This window comes from Cygnus atratus, chromosome 9 (assembly GCF_013377495.2).
Source record: "Cygnus atratus isolate AKBS03 ecotype Queensland, Australia chromosome 9, CAtr_DNAZoo_HiC_assembly, whole genome shotgun sequence".
Lineage (NCBI taxonomy): Eukaryota > Metazoa > Chordata > Aves > Anseriformes > Anatidae > Cygnus > Cygnus atratus.
The window spans coordinates 7,611,705-7,633,899 of NC_066370.1; the positions used below are offsets into that span (position 1 = coordinate 7,611,705).

A 22,195-nucleotide genomic window follows, 5' to 3' on the forward strand; every position below is an offset into this window, starting at 1 on the left:
TGCCCTTACCAAGCATTAAAGGAATACCTGGCTTTAGAAATAGCCTTGTCACGTTTTTATCATTTTTTTCAACTTCATATGGCTGAAAATTCTCATTACACGTTTCTGCAGGTTCTGAAGTCTGTAAGAGGCTGTTGTTAACTCAGCTCCCCTGCCGCTGAGCACCCCTCTTGTTGCTTGTGCCAGCCAGTAAGCGGGAGCACGAGGCCGACCTTGCCCCGGGGGGCTTCCCAGGCCTTCTGCTGGGGCATGGTTAGAGGCGGGCAGTTCTTGGAGGCCCCCCGCGGGAGGTGCGGGACGAGCAGCTTGGTGCCGAGGGGCCCGACGCGAGGTGAGAGATGCGCGGGGGGCAAATCCTGCGTGCCCGGCCTGCCCCGGGGCCGGCTTCGCCCTGCGGGTGCTGCCGGAGGAGCCCTGCGAGGAACCCGCCGAGCCCAGACGCAGCTCGGGCCGGGGCCGGGGCCGGGGCCGGGCCTGCGAGGGGGAGGAGTAGGAGGAGAGGAGAGGAGGGCCGGGCCGAGCCGAGCCGAGCCGTGCCGCCCCCGGTGGGCCGGGCCGGGCCGTGCCGCCAGGGCCGCGCTCTCGGTGTGAGCCTGCGGGAGCCGCCGCCGCCGCCAGCGGAGCCGGGTAGGGACGCGGCCGGTTGCTTCTGCCTTTCGCTCCTTCCCTCCCCCCGGCCCCGGCCCCGGCCCCGAGCTGCGGCTGCCCCGGCTCGGTACGGCCCGAGGGGGCTCGGCGCTGCCTCCCGAAGCGCCGGGGGAGAGCCTCGGGGCGGGTGCGCTGCGGGCAGGTCCGCAGCACCTCCGGCTGCTGGGCTGGGGCGGGCTGGGGCAGCCTGGGGTCAGCCTGGGGACAGCCGGCGGCAGCCTGGGGACGGTCCGGCCGCCGGCCGTGCTTCGCCTTCCTCCTGGCCGCTGTGAGCCGGCTTTGGCGTGGTCCCCTCCCTGCCCCGGGTGCATCTCGGTGCCCCGGCCCGCTCGGGGAAGCCGGCTGGGCGGCTGCCTGGTGCGACATCCCCGGGGAGGTGACTGCCCCCTCCCTGGGGGGGAATTTTGGGGCTCTCCTGCCGTGTGACTGGGGGGGGGGGAGATGAGGAGAACGGGTGGGATTGAGGAAGGGTGGATGGTGGAGCATCAGAGAGAAACCAGAAAAAAGTAAGATGTAAAGCGCCAACAAGACCTGACCGCAGAGGCTGGTTTTCCAGGGAAACTCTGACGCCCCAGAAGGCTGGCAGCGGCCGCTGGTGGGGACGCGGGGCTGAGGCTTGCGCCTGCTGCCTGCCAGTCTGCGGCTGGCTGCTTGGGGTGTGGGTGAGAGGTCGCCAATTAAACAGTATTTCAGCTTTTTTTCCTTAAATACTTTCCACGTGTGCTGTCCTGAACTGTAACCTCAAGTTTCTGAATAAGAAAGAGTGTTGTCTGTCTGCTGTACCAAGGTGTTTTCTCTAGCTGTAATTAATCACTGTGTTTTTCCCTTCCCATTAAGCTACTCACTTGGAGCACTGACACAATCAGAGAGTGTCTTGTTGTACGCTAGGCCAGAGGTATTTCCAGTTTCAGGCTATTGTGTTTTATTGGCAAGTGCAATGTGCTTGAGGTCACTTGGGGCAGTGACCTGCTAAAAGCGTGAGCGGACTGGGAGGGGTCTGATAAGAGCGGAGCCTTCACTGCATACGTGTACTTGGGTTTACTTCTTGCAGACATATCCTGTAAGAGAGCTCAGAAAACTGCTGAGGCACTACAAGCTATACATTGCCCTTAGGTCAGAATCTACACTAAATGTTTGCACGCCGTGTTCTCGTAATAGCTTTTGTACATTTTATGCAGAGATCAGGGCGATGCAGTACATTTCCTGGTGAGCTCAGTCCCTGTTGGCAATAAGGGTTGATGGGTATTGGAGCTGAGATGCTGGAGAGAGGAAGAAATGGAGAAGCAACAGCTAAATACTTGCAATTCCCAAGCGTGGGAAGAGTCAGGCAGCTTCGGGATCTGGCTTCTGTTGTTGGAGCCTCCGGTGTCCTGGTTCATCTTCAGCAGAGGCAATCTCAAGGGGCCCCGGAAGTGGTGAGGCATAGATCTGATCACCAATTGGATTATTTTGCAGAACATTTTAAAGCAAAGCATATGACTTTTGTCAACGCTAGTAGTATATGTATTTTTCAGTTTTGAGTGTTTTGACTGATGGCTTTGACTCAAGTGCAGACCAGCCTCCTTGGCTGGGTGGTGACCAAGGAGGCTGGTGCAAAGTGGGCCCTGGCCCACCTGTACCACTGCAGAAAGAAATTAAAAAATGAAGAGGATAGAAATTAAAAAATGAAGAGGAGACAATTTTTAGGAGAAAAACGTCTTGAAGGGTATTTTGAGCAGCTCTGGGTGGCAGCTGGCAAGATCCAAAGTTCACGGAGGGCTGAGAAACAAATGCAGTTGATCTTGCCTGCTTCTTGCCTTGACAGCATCCATGAGTGAAGCGCCCACAGCCACGTCATCCTGGTGTGGCGCTTCCTTCCCCGCGAGCAGGAGCCCTGCACAAAGCTGCGCGCTCCGCTCCAGAAGCCCGCGTGGCGTATGTGGTAATGCTGCTCCCTGTCACACCCGGGTAGGTCTTGTGCTGCTTGTACACCAGTGCCCAGTTCCTAGGCTAGTAGAGCAGTGAGTATCCAGGTTTATTTTCCATGCTGTGGAGGCAGATGTGAACATTTTTTAGGACCTGGGAGTTGCATTGGCATGTTGTGTGCCATACACAGTGCCATTCTTGGGGAAACATTTCCTGAGCTGGTGCTAAACTTTATGACCTTGTCTGGCATGTTCTGGATAGCAGATCTTGTTTTCTGCCTTGGGTAACTTTTCTTTAGTTTGGTGGTGAATTTCAGCAAAACCTTTCAGGTCCGTCCTGTGGGAATCCCATTTAATAACAGCCAAGCAGGGTGGCTGAGAGCCTTCCTCTGCAACAGCTGGGTATGAGCAGTGCTGGAAACAGGATACTTGGAAAAATGAACCTTGTCTCTGAACCATTGTGGTTTTTCTAATGAAATCAGTTTGCCACCTGCATCTCTCTGGGGTGTGACTCTATTTTAGAGATGTTGTAAATGTATAAACAACCTTCTGACCTTCCTCACTTCCATCTTTTGCTTTATTCTTGATTTCCTTCTCTTCCTCTTCATCCTTTCTCACAATCGTGTGTCCTTGCAGACATTCCTTATTGCTGGCTGGAGACATGTTACCAATTGAGCATTGTTTCGCAGCTACTTTAGACAAGAGGAGGAAAGAGCTTGCCCAGTGAGACGGAGAGCCTTTAGGATTTAATGAGTACCGCCTCAATATCACATCAGCTAAGGTCCAATTTTATTTTTTTTTTTTGGAAGACATCGCACAATGCTGGTTCTCACCCTTTGAATCCTGAGCATTTGTGGAAGCTCAGCAGAGCTCGCTCAGTGCTGGAACCTCTGTGTGCATACATTGAATTAACTTTTACATTTTGTGAACAGAGTGGACTTTAATTAAGAATTCTGAATGGTGAGACTGAAATTCCCCAGTGACCTTTGATCCAGGAACTCGATCACCCTTGACAGGGTAATGCTGTGAGAGATTTATTACAAGTTTTTCATGGTGGTTTCTCAGGTATAAGGAAGTTGTATTCAAGGCCTGAATATTTGGGCTTATATTTTTAATTTATTCTAATCAGTAAAAACAGCATTGGCACTGAAACTTCTGTGGGAAGGTTGTTTGTGAACTTTTAATTATTTTCAGTCTACTTGGCATAATGTGAAGGATTATTAACATAACCAGTCTTGCAGGTGATGATAAATTCAACAAGCATTACTTCTACTTTTTAAAGAGGCTGGTATTTATTATTACTAATCTTTCATGTAGAAGCCCTCTTCCAGCTGACAAAAATTCCTTATAGAACTGACCTAAACCTCGTACTTTGCCAGGAATTTAGGATGGCTTTTTATTTAAAATACAATTTAACATAGCAACCAGAAGCAGGGCCTTCATTTTGACTTGTGGAAAACAAAACATTATGATGATATCTCAACACTGCAAAGTTACTGTACAATAAATTCTGTGTCTTACCAGTCTGTCCTAAGAGGAAGAATGTGTCTGTTAAATCACAGGGTGATTCTCATCATCTGCTTCAATTAAACCTCACCAATATGGCCAGGAGGAAAGCTGTTTTCCGTTGTTCCTATGTATTAACTTTCAATATTGAGGGTAGCAGCCTGAATCAGAGGCCAGCCTGAGAATGCAATTGATGTTTAGACCCACCTGCACTTCTAATCTACCTACAACTTCCTTTGTCAGGTTACTCACAGCTCCAACATAATATTGCTTTTGTGGCTTTGATGGACTTTTTTTTTTTTTTTTGAGAGTACATTTTATTTTCTTGCTGGAACTAGTATCCAGGTTGAAATGAAAGGCTATTCAGTCTTACTCATTTTACTGTCTCCATTATGTGTTTCCAGGTCGTTTCCAAGCATGCGTTTGCTGTGTAGTACCGTATTATATTGACTACTAAAGCATCCCATGGGCTCAATGGCTTCTGAAAATGGAGCAATAAAACACAAATTAATGAGAAAATAGCATAAGAATGTGAATGCCCATCTATTATATTGACTGGAAGGTATGTGTGAAAAGTTAGCCTGCTGATGGTCTAAATAGAGAGCTACTCGTGTATCTGTAGGAAAGGAGAAAAAGAAGTGTCTTCCCCCCAAGGCTCCCAGGTTTGCGGGACTGTGATACTCTACAGCTCCTTCAAACCTCTCATCCTTTCTCTTCCACTTTTGTCTCTTCTAGCCACATTGCCAGTAGCCAGTGTTGTTTTTCATTAATAGTAAATATCTTTTCCCTTAGTGGGCGGGTGCGGTGATGCTGTATCTGTAGTTACAGGAAGTTCATCAGTCAGTTGATTTAGTTACTCACTCGTGTGTGGGCAAGAGATGTGAGAGGGTCACTTGGTAGGGTTAGAAATACTCAGGTTGTTTTACAACAGGAGCACTGCTCTTCTGAGGAAAGCATACCTTTCTGTATCACACCCTTGCAGTGCGACCCTTACGTCTTTATCAGTGGCTTACTGAGCTTTCAATAGTCTAAACAAAGTCGTGGTGCTGCCAGTTGGGCTAGTTTTTCTCAGTGTAGACACTTCTTTTATTTCCCATGAAATGTACCCTCTGTTGTCCTTTTGATGCAGACAGATTTGTGGAACTTGAGATAAGCTGTCATGAAAAATACTGTTTCTCCTAAGCTGAACGTATTGCCTCAGCACCCAGAGCAGAGTACAGGGCATAGCCGACAAGCAGTGATGACGCACGTCATCTTCACATGTCCTGCAGTCTTTTTGCTTCCAGTTAGAAATGCAGAAATGGGAACCAATGCAAATCGCTGCCCATGTCCCTTTTTTCCACATGCATCTCTGATTAAAATGCTGCAGATGGGTTAATAGTAAAAAGGAATGTCTGCTTCTTGTCTTGACTTCTAACCCAAGTAGTGTTTTGATAGGAAAGAGTCTATTCTGCCATTTGTTGTATGTCCCTTCTGTTATGTGTGGTTGCGGCCAGTAACAGTGTGTATGTAATCTGTATTTTAAAATACCGGTTACAGAGAACACAGAGATTGCAGAGAAGCCAGTGTTATCAGTACACATTACATTTATCCTTCAGGAATACAGCTTGCGTCAAAAGTCTGCAAAATGTCCTCTCAACTTTGTTTTCTAAAATACAGATCCAGATGATTCTTCCTTGCCCTGCAGCTAAGCTGTCAGTGAAGGCAGCTTCCTCAGAAGGGCTCAAACCTTAATTAATACATTAGCAAACTTTCTTATGACTGACCTTTGTGACTTCTGCAGTCCTGTCAAGTTTTCTACTTGCTTGTTTTTTTACAGATTCTTCAGCTGCATGTGTTACCTACATTATTTGTGCTCTGTCTTTGGTGAGTGAGATGGGAACACGGAAATCCCATTTTCATGTTCCCCAGCTGCACAGGCAGTGTATTATAGTTGCACCTGTGTTGGCAGGGTTTTCCTGTGTTAGATTAATTTTGTTGAGCAACTCCCAAGTTCCTCTAAAAGAAACGATTTTCCTTTCCTGTATGGCAAGGGAGATTGCAGTCTTCTGAGGCTGTAAACTTGTTTATATCTACCAATAAAGCAGTCGGTAGCATTCAGAGGTACCTAACTGTCTGGTTTAAATTCAGTTCATTTATATGGCTGTTAGTTTGAGTAGCTGCTTTGAGTTCCTTTGCCTCCTTTAGAGGCTGTTGTCCTTGTAGCCAGAGTGTTTCATCTAGTTAGAAGTTTGCCTCTTGTTCTCATTGTTTCTTCTTTCAAAGTCACAAAAGCTGCTCTCTGTGTTTTACTAAATTGGCCTGGGTGACTTCGACAGTTAAATTCTGCAAGTGAGCAAATGTGGTTTCTAACATAGGTGCCCAGTTTTGATGGCCCTAAGCATTTGTGTGCAGACAATTTTTACTTGTTTTCTTCCCCCCTCTCCACCCTGTTCAGCTGGTTGAATTGGCCAGCACTTTTGCCTCACACAGATATCTTATTCTGGTCTAGTTAAAAAAAGTCAGAGGAAATGGCCTTTACCTAGTGAATTTTACCTCAGACAATTTTGTCTCAGTTGTGTCTACTGCATTAAATCGACATATTTCTTACCTTGACATGGAGTTCATTTGAATATAGCTTGCTCAGAGAGCTAGAGCCTGGCCTCGTGCTCTGTTTGTTGGGCTAGCACTGGATTATTTGTGTCTTCTGCGTGGTTCCGTTTGGTTGAATGTTGCTATTTGGGTACATGTGTGCCCCTTGTCCTCATAGCCGCAAGCTGGAAGATGACGGCCCTGCTGCAGCACTGCCTGAGGCAGCTGGAGGGGCTGGCGAGGGGCTGCGTCCGCCTTTCTTAGCAGGCCGAGGATGCACCCTGTAAGGGCCAAACCAGGCAGAGGAGACACCTGCAAGCTGAAGCACAGGCGACATGTGCTAGGCTTGTGTTCTGAAGCACATTGTTGTGACCCACGAACCAGAAAGAAGTCTCTTTCCATGTGGTGTCCACCTTTGCAAGCCCAAGCTTCGCAGCGAAGCCTGTCCTCACAGGCCACGCTTGGTGGCAGAGCAGCCCGTGCTGGGACTGGCGGCCACAAGTTCTTTCTCTCTCCACAGTTCTACAGGTTTGTGAAAGCGTGCTAAAGTAGCAGGGGCACACTTGGGGCAGTCTTATGTTCTTTACCTTTCAAGTACAAGCGAGTGTAAGTCCCAGGAGTGAACACGCTGTTACTACCATTGCATTGAGGCCGAGGCGGGCTGGCGGAGATGAAGTAACTGAGCCAGAACCTGCAGCACGGCTGGTGATTTCAGGTGCATCCTGAGAAGGCAACCCAGCCTCCCAGGATTTGTAGCACAGTCGTGTAGTTATGGCTTCTGGGTATTTCCCAGAACTCAATGTTAAAAGTAATCCCAGACTGCTTAAGGTGCACCTGTTACAGGCTTCTGTCAGCGTACTCTGATCGTTCTGCTTTAAACTGGGAACAGTTGGGACAGGTAACAGCATGATTTTTAGCAGTCTTAGGTGGCGTTGATATTTTTCTCTCGTGCTTGTTCTTTATGGCTTGCTTGGGGGAATCAAGAAAGGAAAGGTCTTTTCCTAGCTGGAAATTGCCAGATTCCCCAAATGCCAGAACTTGGCGTATTGCAACTCTGAATCCAGCTTGTGGTTGTAGGTAAATGTGAAGTCAAGAAACGGTAGGAAGGGGAAGAGCGGAGAGTCAAAGGACAAGAAGGGGTAAGAGGAGGGACAAATTAAGGACACAGTTTGTCATTTTAAATGAGCAGGAAAATGTGGAGAGAATGGAACGAGTTTGTGAGGGACATTAAAATTTTCAATCTTGTTTCTAATTTAAGCACAAGATATAAAAATATGTATTCATATATCTCTCATATGACTTGCTTTGAAGGCTGGTAGAGTTTTTCATGAATAAAGTTCTTCTCTCTGACCTGTCATACTCAATCTTATAAAATAGTAAGGATTTAGCAGCAACAATAAGAAGATATTTGAGCTGGTCTCCTGATTCCACCCTAGCATCCAGAACCAACACACCAGTTGGTGTTTAATAAAAGCTGTAAGAAATAAGCAACTTGCTCTGCATGTGCTAGGGCCACAAGGCTTATGGGAGATGTCAGGGCAGCAGAATGAGGTGGTGTCCCTTTGCATCTTCAGCAGCATCAAGCCCACATTTAGCATTGTTGCTTTGTGTCTACCTTCTGCTCAGGAAAGAAGATCATTCCTAACAAGATTTGGGAAATACTGCTCAAGAGACCTAGTATTCCTCCACCTACTGCTCTGTCTAGGTGGAATTTTGGCCACAAACCAGATTTCTGTGTGTTTTTTCCACCATGTACTACTTTGTTTGCCTCCTGCAGTGTTAATGGGTTGGACTAAAGGATGTCAGCTCAGCTAGAAAGTGTTTTTTGATCGGATGTAACAAGAATCATTTGATACCAGTTTTAAAAGTAACACTGACCAAAACTGGAAAAATAACTTGACAAATGACAGGCTTCTGCCAAATACCTTAGAAAAGGTCACGGTCAGCCAGCCGGTTTGGACAAACGCTGTGGAAAGAAATTGAGTTAAGCTATTTCTTTAAAGAAAAAAAAAAGTCTTAATATCATTACAATGTACATCAGATGGGAAAAACTGAAAGGAAAAGGGTGAATTTGAAACCTTGGAAAATTGTGGTCATCTAGATGGAAAGGGTATAAACAGATGGGATGAATTGGAAAGGGCAAAATGTACAGAACCTGGCATGTGCTGAGCACGTATTGGTTTGCAAAGATGGTTCAGCTCCACAGGATTGCTCACGTGTAAGGTTACGTGTGTGGGTATGTGGAATCAATCAATACAGACCCGCAATGGGAGGCAAATTGTTTTTCTGTGCATTAAAAAGGGAGATTGCTAGTTAGGATACTAGGTGTCTCATTATCTGTCAAAGAACTTGAACTGGCAGTAAATTTGTTACACAGGCATTTGTTCCTAGTTGCATGACTCTAGTAGCCTTATATCTAATGCTAATGCATTTGTGTGCTATTACTTGCTAAGTGCAAAGCACTTTGCTAATATGCAGGTCACTTGTTTGCTACTGAGTGAACCAGTTGTGTATCAGCTGCGGCAGTTTCTTGGTGCTTTGATACAAGACACAGGTGGAAGAGAAGAACTCATGTTTAGTGCAAAGACTGGGAGAAACAACATCAGGATAGCTAAGGTTTGTGATAGTCTGCAGGTAATGTCACAGGTGCACCCACATGCAGTACGATTTGCACATGCTCTTTGAATACATACGCTTGGAGGTTATTCTAAGAGTTACCTTACTGTATGGGTGATTTATTCGGAGCTCACCCAGAAGGGTTTATTCCAAACTGTTTTGTTTCAGGGAATATGTGCAGAATGGAAAACCAGGTTGTCCTTTTAAACTGTGCTCCAGAAACGCCTTTCAGGTATGTTTTATCAGGGTGTGGAGAAATAATATTACTCTATTACAATCTTCTGCATGTTTACAGGGCTGGAAGGGGCAGGCCCCTGGAGGAGTTATCACTGGTTGTAATGAGAAACACAAAGCATCGTTGTTTGAGTTTCCCTCCTTTATTATTCTAATTCAGTGTTTACACAGTGCAACAGTTCCACTTCTTTATTAGATACTAATTAGAGTCTATTCATACTTTTCATTTCCTTTTGAGGGAAGTTATCATCTGATCTCTAACAACTTGAAATAATCAGTTTTTTAATAGAGTTCATATGGCCAACCCACTGCAGAGCTGCATGCCTATTCCCTGAGCTGTTGGCAAGGGAGAAGGGGAGAAAACAACAGAAGAAAACCAAGCTCAGTTTTGCAAGATAAGTTTACGGTAAATGATAATTTATCTGAGCACTGACAATTCTTAGGTTTGTATAAAATGATTAAGACACAAGGTGTCATGGCACATTTTTGTCAGAAAACCCGGCATCCTCTAACAGGGCCTCATTTTGCAAATGTATGTGTATTTCTTTTTAAGCTCATGCATACCTATGAAAAATGATAGTTTGAGATGCGACTAGATTAGAAGAGATGAGAGCATATGTTTCTGTAATACTTTATTCAAGTCTTTTTCTCACAGGAGTATTTTGCATTACAGTCAAGGTTTAAAGGTTAAATATGCGTTTTTAAGTTAACATTAGTGCTTTCCTCTAATAATTTAACTTAGAGTGTTTTAAGAGGTTGTTTTGAGTATGTTATTTGAAGAAATTGGCACAGGATGGACTTTATGTGTACAGGTATTGTTTCACAAACAGATTTTTTTCCTTACAATGTGGAGAAGATTTCTTTTTCTGTATTGTGGCTGTTGTAGGTACTGGGTCTGTTTGTTGTTAACAGTGCTGGGGAGCAAAGATGGTGTTTTTAACATCGAGCTGATACTCGATGCTTTTTGCTGTCGTGAAATACCCCTTGAGTCTGCACTATAACTGATTGGCCCTAACTGGAAGTTGTCTGTCAGAAAAACTTTTAAATATAGTTTAATGACAAGTTTAATGACACACAATGTGTGTGTTGTTTCAGTTTAAACAGCTCTGCGTTTGTACCAACCTTATGGTGCCATGAGAAATGCTGTCAGAGTTGCATGGAGTAGTTAAAGGCAGCGTGCTCTCTCCTACCGGCATGGCATCGCTGCTCTGCGTTAGCAGCGTGCTGTGGGTTGGGATGTGGATCCCTGCAGCTGAAACAGGCTCGCCAAAGTCCTCTGCTCGAAACTCTGCCTAGTAAGGGTACGGAGCTCTGGGTAGGCACGTATGTAAACACTGCCGTATGCCGAGTGGGTATGGGCTGTCACCACCCAGTCTTGGCCTAATGTAATCTCCGTCACGTGCCAGATAAGGAGCCTGCTCCCGGCTGCACCGAGCTCGTGCAGAGAGGGCTGGGGGCTGCTGCTGTGCTGCCAGACACTGCTTTATGGCAAGAGGATGCTGGGGTGTGTCAGGGTGGCGTCTGTCCTTTCTTGTACATGGGGCCAGGTTGCTGTGAAGTTGGGGGGAGCAGGGGTGGGGGGCTGGAAAGCGCGGGGGCCTGCAGGTCGTCCCCCATTCCTGTGGGCAAGAGGAGGGGAACACGCTTTTGGTGGGTGGCTTGGGGTTGGGGGGGAAGGTGAGTGTGAATGCACTTGTGCTGGCATCTTGTTCCTCTGCACAGAGAGCTTATACCTAACTTTGGTGCCCTCAGTACCCTGGCTGAAAAATGAACTTCTTTTAGTTGAAAATAATTTCTCGAAAAGCCTAGAAGCCACTGGTCCTTCTTAAAGTCTGCCTAGCCCTGGCAGTAATGTACTTTGAAGTCTAGAAATCAGAAGTTTTATCCTTCTTACACCAAAAGAGGTTATTTCACCTCTTTTGGGATGTATAAATGCAGTGAGTTACTGATTCTTAGGAAGGCAGCAGTGGAGAGCCAAAACTTTCTCCGGAGACCTTTGCAGCTGGTTTGGCCTTTCCAGTGGTGGTACGTCTATGGGGGAGCTAAAAGCAGTGAGGAGCTTAGCATTCAAAAACCCTTCTTCAAAACCCTTCTTACTGAGCTCTGGCATTCCTGTGGTAGCTGTGATAGCAATCATTAACTCATTGCTGTGTTGCTGGAAACAGTTTTCTGAGCAGGACCGGCTCGCTCTGGCATGGGTTTTGCTTTGTGCCCGTCCTAATTGGCCCGTCCACAAAGACTAGCCCCATATCAGTTACTGAGATGTGCGCAGCAGTTCTCGTGTTATTGTGACCTGATTCTGCCCCGATGGCCACGATTTCTGTTTCCATGTGCTTCTATTTTCTTTGAACAGTCACTGCTACCGGTGCTGCAGTTGCTGTGCAGAGGGTGGAAGCCTTCTGAGAGCTGGTAGCCTTGGCTCTGGAGCTGTGCTAGGCAGAGCTGCGAGCTCATTGCTTCTTATCCACGTCTGGGAGACCAGGCAAAAAGGCTGCTGGTGTAAGCATGGGGACAGAGAGGGGTTAGAGGAGGTTGCTTTCTGGTATTTCTGCTTTCCATTTGTTGCCCAAACAGGAGTACATTTCTTACTACTTGCCGTTTGTCTCTGGGAACAGTCTTCTTGCAACTGCATAATGAAGCCTGGGGGAGCTCATTGCAGTCTTCCAAAAAGTTTGATTGGAGCCAAATGATCAGTAAACATCAAAGCAGGTTATTAATATCCTATCTTTGGATGTTCTTGTGTTTTGCTATGCCAGAAAACCGCGTGTGTGCTGTTGGTTATGAAAGGCTATCAAAAACCTGTTAAAACACTGTGCTAGTTTGTCATACTTTCAACTTTGAAGACCTGTTGAGCTCTTGTGTTTTCAAACGGCTTTGTGTATTAAAAAAAGATTTTGCAGGATCAGTGGGACCCTTGGTTCTAAGTAATGCTCAGTGCTGCTGGTACCGTGGCCTCGGTCAGGCCCCAGGATTGCCAGCAAAACGATTTGGTTGTGCAAAGAAGAACAGTGCGGCTCACCCTGCAACTATCGGCCGGCCCTGTGCGGCTAGCAGACATTAAAAGAAATAATTTATACTTGGAAAATGTTATAGAAAATGCATGACTTTGAATGGGGCTGTGGGGTATGAAGGTGAGGTTTTTGCCCAAGTGCTTTTGAGAGTGGAATTCGGTGTTGTTTGCTGGGAGTTCCTCAGATACTTGACCTTGTAGGTCGGTCTCCTACAGCAAATCCTTTGGGAACATACAAATTCCAGTGGAAAATCCCAGAAATTTTCTTGGGCAGTTCTCCTTTGGGACTAATGGATTTCAGTCTCACTGGAGTGATCCAAAGCCTATCTTCATCTGAGTGATATTTTAGCGTTTTTACGTTCCTCCCTTGGAAGCACGTCCCCTCTTGGCTGCTTTGCTCAGAACCACATTTGCCCCTGTTGTGGAGTGTCAGAGACAGTGAAGGAAGAGGAATTACTGGTACACGCTGTGCAAACATGTGCATGCCTGAAGCAGTACTGAATTCCAAGGGGATTTCCTCTACCAGTCTGAAAAGGGCTGTGGCTTCCCAACACTGTGCTCTCACTCCCTGAGAAGAAAATACGTGAAAATACATAGGCTCAGAGCTGGGGGGGATAATCACTGGACAATTTGTGATGGGAAGCCAGAGGTTCATGTAAAACATCCTCAGCGGTATGAGAAGAGGAGAAGAACCCAGCATGCTTCTGACTGGAATTTGCCTTTTTGTCCTTAAATGTACTACCATAACTGCAGCGTTCTGGGACATCGAGTTACTTCGTTGCAGAGGCTGAGAGGGCATCAGAGAGATCCTTTCCTGAGTAAAGCTTCATTTGGTAAGACTTTTAAGATCTATATTGGGAGATAGGGAAGGAAGAAGCCTCCAGTCAGTGACTGGTAGGAGTAAATACTTCATTAATATTAAGCTTTAGGTGCAGAAGAATGGAGGAAGTTATTTTTTTCCACTGTCACAGAGGAAAGCAATAGCAGTTAAGCCGGGGCCTGCAGCAGGAACATTTACTGGAAATGTTTACATGGTACTTAATACCTTGACATGCATTATTCACTTGTGTAACGTTATCTGGGGTGGAGCAGGGAGGAATGGCTTTGCCGAAGAATGTTTGTTCCCCATGGAATATTTTTCTGAGCATAGCTACGTTTTTTTGGCAATGAGAGACATTCTGGGAATAATAATAATAATAATAAAAACCTCTTCAGACACATTTTTAGAAACTGCTGGAATGTGTTCTCTTGCAAAGGTGACGCAGCCATACCCAGAAGGCTAGCCTGGCCCTGGGCAGTGATATCTTGCTTTGTTGTACAGCAGAATTTCAACAGAAACCCTCACTGAGCCCCTTCCAAGCAGGAGACCTATGCAGTAAGTGGTGGAGCTACTTAAATGGATGTGGTTTTCACACTGGAAATGAAACCCCACTTTCCCTCTCAGAGGCTTAAGCAGCAAGCACTCTCCTGGGCAAGCTGCTTCAGTGTGTGCTTCGGTCTTCTGATGTGTCTGAAGGACTTCCTGAACTGCAGCCAAATGCACTGTGCCTTGAGAAAAGGGCAAAACAGTTCATCTGCTCATATTAGCAATGTTACCGTGATACAGGAGAAGGAGATGGGAAGGAGAAACAGACTGGAAAGCATGAAGTTAAGCTGGCACCTCTCGGCTTGCCTCTGTGTTTATTTGGCATCCAAACTGACAGTAATGTCATGATTCACCTGCTGTGTGATTTGTTTCACTGACAGCGCTATGATAAATAGAGAATTGGCATCATTTGCACAGTAGTTTAATCTGCTGGGGTACGATTCATAGAAATGAAGCTTTTGCACTTGTTGTGATATATTGCCAGACTGAGTGGGTGAAAAAGGCGCATACTCGGATTTGGTTAATCAATACCTGGAAACAGCGTTGGAAAGAGACTGAGCACAAAGCATGGAGCTGTGAAGTAGTAAGACGAGGCTGAATTTGTTAGTTTTAAAAGTAACGATGATATGCTTTCAATGCTGCAATGATTTTTTTTTTTCTTATGGCATCTAGCCAGGTTCAGTAACATTGACTATTTAGGACTAAAAACGAAGATGATGTGTATGTAGCTCAAAGAAACTGTCTAAACTGTAATTCCTAGAAATAACATGAGTCTTCCTGGTTCAGGCTGACTGCACTTTCCAGCAACAAAACTTATTGGGGGAATTGTTTCAAACTATGTTGTGGCATTTTAGGAGTATTCCTAGAATCTCTGCAGCACTGTTTGTGCAGCGCCCATTAATAACACTTTGTGGACACTGTTCTGAAATGCATCAGACACTGTTTTTTTTCTGAGGGTAGAACTCAAGGCTTGTGATGGTGATGAGTTAAATTTATAAATCCATGAGATGAAAGTGCTTCAGTTTGTTCCACCAGTGTTGCATGTTCTTGGTTCTCACTGATTTCACTGCATCTTAGTGACTCTGTTTGCACCATCTTAGTGTTGAAAAACAGTTTTATAGCAAAAGAAACGTTGATATGAATAGATGCTCGTAAATTAGTGTGAGAGGTTTATAGGCACTTAAGACATTCTTAATAAGAAATCCATAAATTCCGCTTGAATGCCTAACTGCTAGTTACATGTATTTTGATAGTCCTTTTAAAAATAGAAACTCATAAGTAGTATTAAAATCTTAACCTATTCATAAGTGTGAGGATGCTCAAATCTGACATTTTAAATAGGGTTTCAAAATTATAGTCCATTTATAGCTAAAAATAGGTATTTTAAGAGGAATGATGTTGCATGTAATATGTTATTTTTCTTGTGTTTATTGATGTTGAAATTTCACATAGGTTTTTTCAGTCTGCTCTAGTATGTAGGTACAGATACATACACTTATACTAGCTTACTAGTAGTGTGTAACCGTCAATGGGGTTGAAGTGATCATGTTTTCTGTGGGCTAGTGAAATGTTAATGCAGTATCTGTGCTGGGAGCAGTAATAAAACGCATTTGCTTTTATCTCTTTCTTTGGTTTATACGTGACATATAGCTTGTGGGAGATAAAGAAAGACTTGTTTCTGAGCAAGTCTTTCGTGAATCACAAATGGCACGTGACCAAATTCAGAAGTGGTGTTCGCTGTGTGCTGCAGGTCAGTAAATGTATTTGACTCAAAGGGTAACCACGTCGGTGTAGGTTAAAGACTAGGGGCTTTAAAAGGTTAAAAACAAGGGCTAAAGACTCTGTTCTCTCCTGTGGCAGTTCTACACAAAATGAAGCTTTGCTAACCCTGATTTACAGCATTGACGTAAGTGACTGGACAATGATCTCTAAGCAGACTTGACAAAACACGAGTTCAAAGTCTTCTGGAACGCCAGATTCAGAAACAAGCCTACCTTAGCACGTTCCAGAGCCACAGTCATTAAAAAGTGTGATGCACAGTAGTATTCGTGATCATCATTACTCTATTCACTGTCAGTCGTGACATCTCTTCCTTTCTCAAAACAGCATTAACAGAAAGGCCATCCAGAAAACAAACATGTAAGGAAGGTGGGGGAGAGGTGGGTTTCTTTAAGCCGTTTCTGTTCCAGTTCTCGTAATTCATTTCTTCCCTAGTCCTTGCCCGTGGCTGAGAACAGTAATGTACCATTAACCCAAGGGATGTAAGACACGCCGTGCGGTGCTTGGAAGGGTGTCACAAGCTCCTCCTGTAAGGATAAGAACCTATTTTATTGCCTTTTCAATTGTTGGACAGTCTAATCCCAGTAAGCATTTTAGCAAAATGGAACTACTAAGCTAATTGTGAAACCTGATGCTTGATTTTCATATTTAGCACATTGCAAAGATGAACATAACTGGTAATATATGTGTACCAAGGCAAGTGTGGCAGCTATTACACTTTAAGTGCTATCTAACACATTAAAACCTGCTGGACATTGAAGCCTATTTTTAGTAAAGGGATAAATAAGCTGGCTGTGCCCTACTTTTTGTCAAAATGTGTCATGGGATCTTTATGTTTGATTAGAAAAGTCAGCAGAAATAACATAAGGGAACTCAGTGTCTCATCTAAAAAGTGGCAATCCTAACAATCCAGCGCTTCTTTTTATGACAAAGAAATGTTAATAATAGGGTATGAGCTCAGCCCCGCAAAGTGGGCAGGTGAGACAGTAGATAGCAGGAGATCTGCCTGTGTGCCGTGCTTTTGATGAAATGTTATTTTGTGTTGATGAATGGAACTGTTTTTGCAAAATCCGTGTAAGGAAACTGGAAGAACTAAGAAGTATGTAGAAATATTTAGATATTATTTATATATAAAAAAACATATATCTATTATATATAGCAGCGAGGTCACCCTGCCACTTCAGGATGCGCTTGCTCTTTGCAAAGCTCGTAGTCTTGTTAACTCTGAGCAACTTCTTTTGATCTTCACTGTCTGAGGCAACGTGCGTGTCCACATGCCCGATGAGCAAGCTGTCCTATAAAGTGAGGCCATACCTAGAAACATGCTTGCCATGAGCAGGTGCAGAACATAAGCAACCATGTAGACAAATGCTATAGCACAGAATGAGTGACAACTATGTGCTTTCAAGGAGTTCCTCTACAGGTAAGTTGTATCAAAAATGCTGCTTTATTACAACACAGTTGGCACAGAATTGGCATAAATGATCAAAAATGCCACCATTGAAGAGTGTCTCCCGAGTACTTCTAGTCACGGCTTCTCTGTGATCCGAAGCAATACTGTGGTGCACCTTCCTGGTGTGGATCTACAGAACAGGGAGAGAGGGCTCGCTCCCAGCTCTTCCTGGCACACCTGCAGCCTCCGTACAGAGGGACTCTCCAACTCCCCCAGTCCGTGGTCTGGGTTTTGGGAGCCTGAGAGAAGCAGCCGTGCTCTGTGAGCAAGCAGGGGAGCTTTGGTGGGCTGAGGCCTCTCTCTGGCTCGGACCCACCCCAGCATGCCAGCTCCTGCAGCTTGCATCAGAGGGGAAAAGGGGAAGGAGCTCAGCCCACTCGCTCACAGCAGGGCTCTGTCTGCCCTGACGGATGTATCAGCTGATGTGCTCGTACTGCTGGCGTGTTACAGTGGTCAGCAGAGGTCAGGGAGGTTAAGGAAGAGGCCCTCTGTTTCAAGTGGCTTGAGGTCATTTAAGTTAGGCTTACAGTTTTAAAATGAAAGGCCTCACACTGAATTCAGTAAAGACGGCAGAACAGTGAAGTGCAGGGATGACGAGTATCTGTGTGTCAGTGCGCTGTGAGGTCCTGCTTTAGATAACAGCCAGCCCCTCTGGCACCTCTATGTATGCTACAAGTCCTCAGAACTTTCCCACTGCATTTTGCACATACCAAATAACGATTTAGCAAAGCGGTGTTAAAAGCTGCTTGTTCTCGCTGCAGGCTGTAGCTTCATTGGCCAAATTCAGCATCCGTTTGTCTGACATCTGCATTTGCAGTCTGGTACTGAGTGTCACTCAGTCCATTATTTGCTGTTGCCTCCCCCTTCGTTGCAGTCAGTGTACAGAACAAAGAGCAGCTTCTTACGGGAGCGGAGCTGCGCAGAACACCTTCAGAGGGAGCGTTATGCTTTCCAGTTGGAGCTAGGTGAGGGTCATCGGGTCTTCGCCGCAGCCATTAGCGCTATAACAGCGTGCCCCGAGAGGCCCTGGTGGCAGAGGGCGGCTTTGATCCCCTAGGCTGGTCCAACATCTGCAGAGGCCAGGAAGGTCCAGTCCAGCCGACCAGTTTTATTTATCAGCTGAGACTCACACCATATCCTCCTGTATCATGCCGCTTATAAGCTGTGGCAGGGTTAGATGGTATTGCAAGACTTTGACCTCATGCATTCAGTCGTGGTTAGACTCAGTAAACATACCAAATTCCTTAGGAATGTCTTTAATGTTTTCTTTTTAGGAGATTGAATATAAACTTTGCTAGTTAAACCTGATTCCTGTGATTTGTTTTTTCTAAACACAAGGCACAAAACTGTCACACCAGAATGATTTGGTCACCTTTTAGCACCTCTTAATCTTTCTTGTTTGGCACTGAAATTTCTTTCCCCCACATGGTAAGGACCTTAGGTGTTGGAGGATATTTGCTCTAGTACAGATGAAGACTTAAAAGGAGCGAATATAGGACGCTAGCAAGTTGCCATCAGCATTAAAATTTTGTTATAAATGATTTCTAAGCATCTCCTGGCTGTTTTGGATCATTGTCCTTTAGATTTTTAAGCTGATTTATTTGTTTTTTTCTTCAGACTAGTTTTTTCTGCTTTCGGCCAAATTTCCTTCATGCTGCATTTCTACTCGCATTTTCTTTCTCCTCTGCCAAGGTCTGCTGCGGCGGTTCTGTGATGTCTGCAGATGTGCAGACAACTTGGGTGTTAGTTCCTTTTCCTGATCGTTGCAGTTACACAGGGCTAAAATAATGTAAGCCCAGAATGCTAAAAATGATACACTTTCAAGTGACCAAGAATGTGCCCTAGGTGTACAGCTGTTTCACATGCAAAGACATGACTCAGATACAGTCTTTTTAGACAAAAACCTTTTGTTATACTGAGAACATGTGTAACAATAGCCTGGGGGGGTAGAATAATAGGGCACTTGTTTTGTGAAGGGGGTGGGGAGAGAATCTAAAAATAAGGAAATTGAAAATTAAAATTATACTTAAAACCTCATTTTTTTCACTGACATCTAGGGTAAAAAAAAAAAATGTTTACTTAAGATGCTTCAGACAAGTTCCTTACCCATATTGCACGCATTGTGCATATCAACTCCATGTCTGCCAAGAACATGAATGTCGTGCAAGTTGCTCGACTGTAATATGAAGTACGTAGATAACTTCTGATTGAGATCTCTTCACTCCTACCATTAAATACTGAGGCATTAAAGCAAAAAAGAGATTTGAAGTGTGGATCACAAACCTACAGAAAAACTCTGAGTGGATTTCACTGAAATCTATCTGTAGATGTAGCAAAAGGTGTCTGTACAAGACAATGTTTAAGTGCTTGTGGCTTTCTGTGTGACAGGTACTTCAAGGCATCGGTATTCACTTGAAAAGATGGCAGCGCAGTAAACGTTTTAAAGTTTCTGGATCGTAGCCCTGTGGTTAATCCAGTAAGTCACTCGCATCATAGCTGATTTACACTTTACAAAGACTGTACCAGAGCCTGTAGAACAACAATGTCACGTTGCAAAATCTTGAGTGAATAGCTCTTTTCTAAAAAATGTTGTCCAGCCTTTCCAAGAATAGTCAGACACAAAACCATTTGTCATGAAGGCCAACCAGCAGCCAAGGTTTGAATATCTAGGCCAAGACTATCTGGAATATGTAATGTAAAAAGCACAAGAATGAGACTGGCTTGAAAAGTTGCATATCTGGGATTTTTTGTGATACTGGATTTCATGAATACTTTATTTTTCAGAAATACATTTCAGTAGCAATATACACTTTACACAAAAGAGATTAGTAGCTCCACGTGCTGAACTGAACTTGATTATATAGGACGTGATCCATCGAGAAGATACTGTCTTGGCGTGATCTGTACTCTTGCCTGATAAACCGGTCACTTTCATTTTAAATCCGTTGGCTTTTTCTTTTCCAGGAAGAAGGGAAGTTAAGTGAAGTTACCACACTGCTGCGGTATGAAGAAGCAGCATGATATTCAGAAACAGTGCCTGTAGTGCTGAGCAGCCTCCAAAGAACTGGCTGAAAGCACGAAGGGGAGCCACTGACTGATACAGACTGCGAAGGCCGCTGGCACACGGTAGGAAAGGTTTCTCATTAACTTCTGCCGAGATTTGTGTAGATACTGTAGTGAATGCTCACCGCAAAAAAAAAAAAAAAAAAAAAGTGAATTTCTGAAAATAAATGGGCTTTGTCCTGCCCATAGATCTCCAGCCAATCCGTGCTGGGGCGGGTTTGAAACAGCCAGCCACCCACCCCTGGGTGTTTCTAATCCCCATTTAATGAACTTTCAGCGCCTTGACGCTCGGTAGGTGAAGTTGGCGAGGACCTAAATGCGCCTGTTTTCAAAACTGGAATGACTGGAAGCCGAACAGAGAGAAACGCGCGGCGCTGCCAGAACCCGGCGCGGCTGCAGGGCTCTGGGGCAGGCACGCGGAACCTGGCCGCGCTTTCTCTGGACGCAGCCGAGGACGAGCCTCGCCCTACTTTCACTCAGGGCAGCAGGAGCGTTGCCGGGGGCCGGGTTGGGACGGGACGGGGCCGGCTGGCGGCAGCAGGACCTCGGCCCTTCCTGCCCCCCCGCCCCTGAGCCCCGGGGTCCCGGGGCCGCCCGGTGCTGCCCGAGCGGCGGCTGCGGCCCGGCCCCAGCCCTCGGGGCAAAATGGACCCGGGCCGCGCCGCGCGGGGAGGGACGCGCCGCCTGATTGGCTGCCGCCGGCGGCTCGATATTGAAAGCCGCGTGCTGGTTGGCCGCTCGGCGCCGGGGGGCGGGCCGGGGGACGAGGGCGAAGCTGTCGCCATGGTAACCGCCCCCCTCCCAGTGCCCGCGGAGGCGGCGGGGCAGGTACCGGCGGCGGGGCCGGGCCGGGCCGGCGGGGGCTGAGGGGCGGCCGGGGCTGAGCGGCGGCCGCGCTCTCCGCGGGGCTCCCCCGGCGCCTTTCGGTCCCTCCCCGCCCCGGCGAGCTCGGCAGGAAGGGGGCAGCTCTGGGCTGCGGCGCCTTGCCACACGGTAGTTGCTCAACCGGCGGGCGGGGGGAGCCGGGGGTTCCTGTGGGGCCGGGGGGTGCCGGGGGTCGGGGTCCGGGTCCGGGTCGGGGTCCGCCGGGGCTGGCAGAAGCCCGTTGGCCTCGTGTGTGCGCTCAGGTCTGCACCGAGCATCCAAACGCGCGAGTACGTGAGCGGTCGCGGTGAGCAGACTGATCGTCCTGGGGTCCGCGGGGTTAGCTGGGGGGTGCGCAGCCCTCTGTCGGCTGGTGAGAGAGGGAGCTTCGGGCTGCGTTCCTTGCTTTTAGGAAAACTTGCACGTAAAGAAATATTCCACGTCCGTCCGCTTGTCAAAGGGCTGTGATGTCCAGGGGGATGCGTGAGGCTGGCTGGGGAATCGGTGGCCAGGTCGCTCAGGAGCTTAGGTCCAGAAACGTGAGACCAAGGGTTTTCCAGGCTTTGGGAGTTTCATGCCAGCAAGCAGAGCTTTTGAGGGGACTGAGGGAAACAGAAGTCTTATTCAACAAAAATGCCTCGGTAACTCCTTTCTCCTACTTTGGGGGGCGGAGAATGTCAGGGATTTTAGGGATGTCAGGAATAATTTCCCGTGGATTAACTTGGAAATATGTTTTGCTGGAGTTTTTGCCTATAATTATGTGAAGGTCTTTTTTTTAATAATTTTTAAAGTTTTGTATGGTCTTAAAATACTTTTGTTGGAGTGAATTTAAGTATCTGTTGTTCTTTAATAAAAATCTCTTCCGTTAAGTCAGGTTTCACTTCCTTGGAATATCTGATGTCATAGATTTGCCAGTTCCCCAATTGTCTATAGAGCTTTGGCAGATCTCCAAATTGTAGAGTAGGAAAGCCTTCTTAATAAATAAATAAATAAATAAAAATCTTTCTTGAATTCTTGTGATGTAGTAAGGAGAGAACGTATTTTGCCTCTTCCATCTGATTTCACTACTCCTTTCCCTTTCTTGGAAGTTGTGCTTGTAGTAAGCTCGTAAAACGTTGCATGACTTCTGTACAGCTTGCATATATTTGCAATGTACTCTTTTTGGCAAACATGACATTTAG

The 22,195-nt window shown here is 46.0% G+C and overlaps 1 protein-coding gene across 12 annotated transcripts in view; it reads left to right on the plus strand.

Annotated features, from left to right (window-relative positions):
- Positions 1-513: 513 nt before the first annotated feature.
- PIK3CB (phosphatidylinositol-4,5-bisphosphate 3-kinase catalytic subunit beta) overlaps positions 514-22,195 on the plus strand; it is a 98,585-nt gene continuing 76,903 nt past the window's right edge. The window contains exons 1-4 of one of the 12 annotated variants that reach the window (XM_050712531.1): positions 577-627; positions 13,243-13,322; positions 15,506-15,605; positions 20,052-20,213. The gene's annotated coding sequence lies outside the window, so the exon portion shown is untranslated. Of the gene's footprint in view, positions 716-9,413; positions 9,478-9,757; positions 9,886-13,242; positions 13,323-15,505; positions 15,606-19,475; positions 19,564-19,872; positions 20,214-20,999; positions 21,144-22,195 lie in introns of those variants that run through there. The other 11 variants (XM_050712527.1, XM_050712525.1, XM_050712524.1 and 8 more) reach the window with 11 other exon arrangements.